The sequence below is a fragment of the Gekko japonicus genome, unplaced genomic scaffold, assembly GCF_001447785.1.
Source record: "Gekko japonicus isolate JY-2015 unplaced genomic scaffold, Gekko_japonicus_V1.1 scaffold13, whole genome shotgun sequence".
Lineage (NCBI taxonomy): Eukaryota > Metazoa > Chordata > Lepidosauria > Squamata > Gekkonidae > Gekko > Gekko japonicus.
The window spans coordinates 2,940,090-2,948,063 of NW_015172553.1; positions in this window are offsets into that span (position 1 = coordinate 2,940,090).

Below are 7,974 nucleotides of genomic sequence, written 5' to 3' on the forward strand. Positions count from 1 at the left end.
CAGCAGTTCAAGACCCGGGTGCCGCATGACAGAGTGAGCTCCCATCTCTAGTTCCAGCTCCTGCCAACCTAGCAGTTCGAAAGCAAGAAATTGCAAGTAGATAAATAGGTACCACTTCGGTGGGAAGGTAACAGCGTTCTGTGCGCCTTGGTGTTTAGTCATGCTGGCCACATGAGCACGGAAACGTCTTTGGACAGCGCTGGCTCTTCGGCTTTGAAATGGAGATGAGCACCGCAACCCTAGAGTCGGATTCGACTGGCTTTTGAGCAAGGGAACCTTTACCTTTTTACCCTGTGGGAACCTGCCAACATGTTATATATTATAGGATGTAATCATGCTTACGTGTTAATGGGTTCTTTGCCAACTCCTCTGGGACACTCCCATTCTTGCTCTGAGGGTGTTAAAAATATCTGGCAAGTTCACTTGAGGCCAGTATGGTTGTCAAACTGATACCACTCCCCTCCTCCATGCCATTAAAGGTTGTCCTAAACATCAAACCAAGGAATCCCTGAAAATTGCTAAAAGGAGGCAATGAAAAGAGCTGTGCAATCGAGCAATCCTCTGCCTACTTAAACCAGTGCAATCTAATGTTACTATCCAGCCTCCGTGTTTGTTGACTTTCTCTTTTCCCTCCAGCTTGGTTCTGAAATCAACCATTCCCTTCCAGTTGCACGAGGGCCCAAATTCTATTGAAGACATTCCCATGGAAGAAAGGACTATAGAGGAGGTTGCCATTCAGTGCTATTCTGTCAAGGAAGGGGCTGAAAATAACTGCAGACAGAGTATCCAGAACAGAATAGTTCCTGCTGCAAATATTACTGCCAACTATTTCCAGCAGAATCCAATGCTTCCTTTGCTGATTGCACAAAGTCTAATGCTGGAATCAGCATTTGACTCCATGGACCAGATGTGTCAGCAGCTTTTATTCCACAGTGTCTGAACACAGGAACACACCAAAAGTATTTTTAAGGAATGAAAGGTGCACTGAATTTTTTAATAAATATTTTCCTTCCAACCAATGAAAAATGCACCTTATTTCCCAGACCAATTGTATCTGCAAAGACCTAATTTCTTCCACAGTAGCATGCTATTGAGCCAAGTGCCTGTGTTCAGGGCCTGCATGTGCTCGGCTTCTCCTGGCCAAGATCTGCTCGGGTCAACCACATTTCACCTCTGCCTTTCCTGTCTGTGACAGAAGCCCTAAAAGTTTACTAGAGCAAGACTGCCATCTAGAGCATCTGAGATCCTGGTTTACATTAGAATAACCCATTCATTTCCAATCCACATTGGACTATCCTACCAAACTTAATCCCTTTTAGACAAAGGACAATCTGGTTTGGGCCAGACCAACAATTTGCCATAGAAGTTCAGAGCCATTACTAGATGCTTGAGGAGGATGGACTATATTTAATAAGTCTCTGTCTGATTTGCTAAATCAGCCCATCACTCTTAGAAAGGTTTAGGTTCAATTCCATTGACCATAAATATCTGGACCTTTGGGATTTCCCCTTGCCTTCAGTAGCAACGAGAGTCCACAGAAGGCCAGGTAGGCATTAAGGACTCTGCCAGTATCTTGTTACTGCAAGGAACTCTATACATGCTCTGAAGAACCTGCTACAACCTAGTTAAAGTGTACGGGGCTGAGTTAGTTCAACTGCATTGCTTTTTATTTTGGAATTGGGTGTGCTGTGTTCTTGTTTTTTAGCTTTGTTTAGTATAGTTAATGTATCTGGGATATTTTAAATCTCTTCCCTATATGCTAGACTGCACAGGCGCTACAGAGTTGGTTATAAAGTATTTTGTAGGGTTTCTACCCTGTTGCTTCACTATTGCTGTAGCAGTGTGCTAGAAGGATACCTTCTTGTGGGGTCAGTCTAAATGTTCTCAGGAGATTCCTGATTGCTGGTGGCTGGTTACCAGGATGCTTTCCAGGGAACCCTTGGTCTAAGGGAATTTCCCAACAAGGAAAAGCACCCTTCCCTCCCCCTTTCCATTACAAGGTCCTCAGGCCACTTGCTCAACAATGGTGTCAGTCATCGGAGTGGATAAAGTCTCCTCTCTAACTCAGCCTGTGGGTTATGTTGGAGATGGATGGTGTTGAAAAAAATTATTTGTTGGTTGATTTAGTTTATATTTTCATTAGTCTGGTTTAGAACTTGGTTGATATATCATTACATTTACAATTCATACATTCTTCATGTTTGGTTCATATATTTTATTCCATTGTGCTGAGTTAGGTAGTTAAGATTTTCTTTGTATTTTGTTAATTTATTGTTAGTCTGTTTTGAGTTAGGTGGAGGTTAGTAAATTCCTTTTGATACTGTCCATGGGGTTTTCTTGGCAAAAATACTGGAGTGGGTTGCCATTTCCTTCTCCAGGGTATCACGCTTGGTCTGAGTTCTCTGCTGTGGCCTGTCCGTCTTGGGTGGCCCTCCACAGCATAGCCCACAGCCTCATCGAACCACCCAAGCCCCCTCGCCACGACAAGGCAGTGATCCACGAGGGGGGGGAAATTAAGTATATACGCTAGTTATTTGAATGATGTTGAATTTAACGTTTTTTCTTTTTTTGTATTTTTTTGTATTTTGTGTGTGTGTGTGTGTGCACCTGGAAGTTATGGCAGCCTCTGGAGACTGACCCCTACTGGGGTCCTGGAGGATATTCAGAGAGGTGGCTGAATAAAGCCTGACCCTGTCCTCCCCACTGCTGGTATTTCAAGGAGGTCTCCCATCCAAGAACTTGCCCGAGTCAACTCTGCTGAGCTTCTGAGATCTGATGAGATTGGGCTTCCCTGGGTTATCCAGGTCAGGGTGAATTTAACTGTTTTTCTGAATTACCTGGGCAAAGCCATCATTCAAGTGGGTGTGTGCTGCCCCCAGTAAGTGTTAACTGTAGGCAGTAGTAGTTTGGTAAAACTGCTGTGTATTTTTAAGACTAGCTGCACCTGGGAATTGTAGTTCTCAGTTAGGGGTCCCAGCAGCTTCCCTCTGACTGGCTCATTAGGGTAATTTCCTGAGCTCAGAGGCTCAAAGATAGGAGTTTTATTGCTCTTTTCCTGCTTCTTTGTCTATCCTTACCTCGAGGAGAAGGGTAAACTCATCTCTTCCTCACTGTCCTGGGTGACTAGATAGAGCAATGTTTACAAGTTTGTTTTGTTGACTTTCCTGGCACGGAAAGGCTTTTGTGGTAGAAAGGGAGAAGAACAGTGTTTTGCCAAGAGAACACACTCCAAATACAGACATCCCAGGCACAATTAGGCATTTTTTTCACACTTCAAGGCTTTTCCTTCAGTGGTCTGGTTAAGTACCTTAGATCCCCGTTGGGCCAGGATGACAGTGACAGGAGATTGCCCACTGCAACCAGGCAAATGGTGAGCCTTCCTGAGGCTGATCTTCTCCTTTGCAACTCTGCCTATCCGTATTTATTCTCCGCTCTTGTCCTGTTGGTGAACATGTCCCCACTCAGGTCCAAGTTGCAATCTTCCAAACATTACCTTTACCAACCATTCTGCTGGCATCCTGCTTCCAATGCCTTTGCTGCCTGACAGCCTGGAGAAGGAAGGGTTGGCTGCCTAAAGCCCATCAGACAAGGATGTAGAGTTGGCGTTCAAAATCCATCTGCCAAAAAATGGCTTTGGATGAAGAGAGGTTGGCCACTGAAGACTAATACAACTCTGCTGATCCATATTTATTCTCCGCTCTTGTCCTGTTGGTGAACATGTCCCCACTCAGGTCTAAGTTGCAGTCTTCCAAACATTAGCTAACTGCTACCGACCATTCTGCTGGCATCCTGCTTCCAATGCCAAGTTGCAATCTTCCAAACATTACCTTTACCAACCATTCTGCTGGCATCCTGCTTCCAATGCCTTTGCTGCCTGACAGCCTGGAGAAGGAAGGGTTGGCTGCCTAAAGCCCATCAGACAAGGATGTAGAGTTGGCGTTCAAAATCCATCTGCCAAAAAATGGCTTTGGATGAAGAGAGGTTGGCCACTGAAGACTAATAGAAGGCAGAAGCAGCCTCCATTGTATTTTTTTGTTGTGGAGTAATGGACACTGGCTACTGCCACAGACTGAGGGTGGCCAATGCAAAGAGAAGGATGTCTAGTCCCTGTGTCAGGTTGTACCTCGTCCTCCCTTGGGAATATGGGGCCGTAGGAAAATGAAGACCCATGTACAAAAAGCAATGCTGGACCCCATATTTGAGGAAATCTTCAGGTTTAGAGTGGAGAAGACTTAACATCTCTGTGTGGCACAAGGCCACCTTCATACACGACTTCCTCAGCGGGATGGAGATAACCCTGTCAAAGTGAGACTGGAGTGAGAGGAGCTTGGGCTGATAACTACTCCAGCCCAAATGAGGCATCTTCAGTCTTGTTCAGCACTGCCAAGAAGGTAGAGCGCTGTGACTTTTCTTTTCCTCCTTTGTTTCATTTTTGTATTAAACCCCCAGTTCGTCTTCCAGTTTAGAGTGGAGAAGGAACACTTGATTAAAAAAAAAGACTTAACCTCTCTGTGTGGCACAAGGCCACCTTCATACACGACTGATTCCTCAGCGGGATGGAGATAACCCTGTCAAAGTGAGACTGGAGTGAGAGGAGCTTGGGCTGATAACTACTCCAGCCCAAATGAGGCATCTTCAGTCTTGTTCAGCACTGCCAAGAAGGTAGAGCGCTGTGACTTTTCTTTTCCTCCTTTGTTTCATTTTTGTATTAAACCCCCCGTTCTCACACGATAATATTCTTTTTCTTTTGTCTTTGTGATATAGGCCAATGTCCTTATAAGTAACCACTTCAGTTATGTTGACCGAAAAGAGCAGTCTTCATTTTCAACTGACATCAGTGTCTACCGATCCCATAATCCACTTCTTGCAAGACTTCCTAGCAGCATTGCAGACAGAGGGGAAGTTAAAGGCACAACTCCTTGCTTAAATTTAGGGTGGGAAGAGGGAAGGAAAGACTGTTTAACCCTCAGGAAACATGAAATGGTACAGAAAGATTTTAAGTACATCAGCTAAAGATATTTTCCCTCCCACCCCAGTTTCAGAAGGGTTTTTTTTAACTGAGTTATTACCTTGGTTTCAAATTATGTGTTCAAAATTTCACTGATCATAAATCTTTTGCATTTGAACTTTATTGCTGGATTTATTATATAAGTCTCCTTGCATATGATTCCTAAAGTGGGAAGATGGCATATAAACAGCCTAAACAAACCCTATGAGTTGTCAATCTTTGTCAGTTGTCAGCTGATCAGGAAAAAGGACAATACTTGTACTTTCAGTCCACTTGCTAAAGAAGCAAGTGACTCACCTGTATTTTCTGAAGATGAGCAAAAGCTCCTTATTTAGTTTCTTTTTATGTGCATATATATATTTCTCAATAGTTTCAGATTTCTTTTTTTGCAGCTTTGAAGATTCATTTGTATTCTGTGCACACATGGATTTTATATGCAATTCAGATGATAGTTACATGCACAACATACTTCATTTATGCATCTATTGCCAATTCATCATTGCACAAATAACATCCACTGCGCACACCTCACATGAGTAAAATCTGGTGCAAGGAAACAAAAGAAGGCCAGAGAATAAAGCTTCTTGGTTTTGATTTACATTACACCGAAGCAGAATCAAAACAGAGTTTTCAGATCAAAACAGCAGAGATGAAAAGGTGGAATGATCACTTGTAATTCCTCCTCACATACACACTTCAGTTTGTTTCTAAATAAAAACTTCCTCTCCATGTGTATAGACAACTTCTATGAGTTTTGATTACAGAGCTAGCATTTCTGCCCCTCTCCACCCCTTCATAAGAACTCTGTAACATATACAAGGCAGCTAGAAGGCTTTGAGAGATTTGTCCCTTTAATAGATGGTTAATGGAATGGGATTTACTAGGTGATCTTATTTAACTCCATGCCATAAAAAGCTGGGCCAGCATCCGTGTGCCCTCAGGTGGGGCAGCTGCAGGGGACCATGGCTTCTGGTAAAGCCCACTGCCACCCACCCATCATCCTAGCTCTCCCCACCACCACCGCAGCACGGCAGACTGATGGGGAAGGATTCACAGGCAGGCAGTGAGAAAGAGGCATGCAGATGGGTGCGTGGGAAGTGGGGCACAAGCAGAAGGCAAAGTGGTGGGCAGTGGAGGTAGGCCCAGGTTAGGTATCCTCCTTATGGTCCCTAGGCTGCATCAACAGAAGTATAGTGTCCAGATCACGTGAGGTGATGGTATCGCTTTACTCTGCTCTGGTTAGACCTCACCTAGATTATTGTGTTCAATTTTGGGCACCAAAATTTAAGAAACATATAGACAAGCTCGAACATGTCCAGAGAGGGCAACAAAGATGGTGAGGGGTCTGGGGACCAAGTCCTGTGAGGAAAGGATGAAGGAGCTGGGTATGTTTAGCCTGGAAAGGAGACGACTGAGAGGTGATATGATAACCATCTTCAAGTACTTGAAGGGCTGTCATCTAGAGGATGGTGCAGAGTTGTTTTCTGTTGCCCCAGAAGGTCAGACCAGAACCAACGGGTTGAAATTAAATCAAAGGAGTTTTCAGCTAAACATTAGGAAGAACTTCCTGACAGAGTGGTTCCTCAGTGGAACAGGCTTCCTTGGGAGGTGGTGGGCTCTTTTTCTTTGGCGGTTTTGTAAACAGAGGATAGATGACCCAGCAATACTGATTCTGTGAACTTAGGCAGATCATGAGAGGAAGGGTTTAGGGTTGCCAACCCCCGCTATTACACTTGATCTCCAGGCAACCAAGATCAGTTCCCCTGGAGAAAATGGCTGCTTTAGAGGGTGGCCTCTATGGAACTATATGCTGCGGAGGTCTTTCCCCTACCCAAACCCCACCCTCCTCAGGCTTCACTCCCAAATCTCCAGGTATTTCCCAACTCAGAGCTGGCCACCCTACAAGGGTTCCATCAGTGCTTAGTTCTCATGGCTTTTTCTTACACGCCCCGGGAAATGCTGATCGCCACTCTGGGGTCAGGAAGCAATTTTTCTCCAGGCCAGTTTGATTGGGGATCCTGAAGGATTTCTGTCATCTTCTGGGCATGAAAGAAGGGTTGCTGGGGGTGGGGGGAAGTAGTTGAGAATTTCCTGCATTGTGTAGGGGGTTGGACTAGATGACCCTGGAGGTCCCTTCCAATTCCATGATTCTAGGCAGTCTCAGCCCAGCCAGGGCACCCCCAAAACCTGGAATTGGCCCTGTACACTTTGGTCATTTTCTTCCTCTCTCCTCCTCCCATTCCTTTTCCCTGTCTAAGTCTCTCCCACCAATTTCTTCTCCGCCTTTGAGGCTTGCTAGCTCTGGCTTTGGAGTGATGGTACCTGGGGGGGGGGGTGGAGTTTGGGAAGGGAACTCTATGGCCACGTGATGCCATAGAATGTGCCCTACGAAGCTGTCATTTCCTCCAGGGGACTGATCTCTGTAGTGTGGGGAATCAGTTGCAGTCCCCAGAAAACTCCATTCCCCACCTGAAGGTTGGCAACCCTAGTGCCCATCAGACGTTTTGCCATTGTCAGCTTCTCCCCTCCTCTCTCTGTTTAAAACTGAGGCCTCCTCACCTGGTCCCATCCAGTGGCATTCCACGGACTCTAGTTGGCTGACAATCATTTGGGTTTCTGAGGCTAAAAATCACAAAGATTCATTCAGAGCCCCTGGAGGAGAGGTGGGACTTTGGGCTACAGAGATCAAAGATTTCCCCTGGAGGACACGGCCGCTTTGGAGGGGGGACTCTCTGGCACCGTGTCACTGCTGAGCTCCCTCCCCTCCCCAGACGCCACACCCAAATCTCCAGGAATTTCCCAACCCAGAGTTGGGAACCCTTCCTGTCAAAGCTACCCTGAAACTTTCACACCTTGGACAATCCCCTGAGGGTCAGGATGCCATTAGGAGGGGGAAAAACCCTCTGGTGAGGTACTCTCTTCCAACCTCAGGTGGGGGAGGGCGTGGGGGGGGGAAGAAACCACAC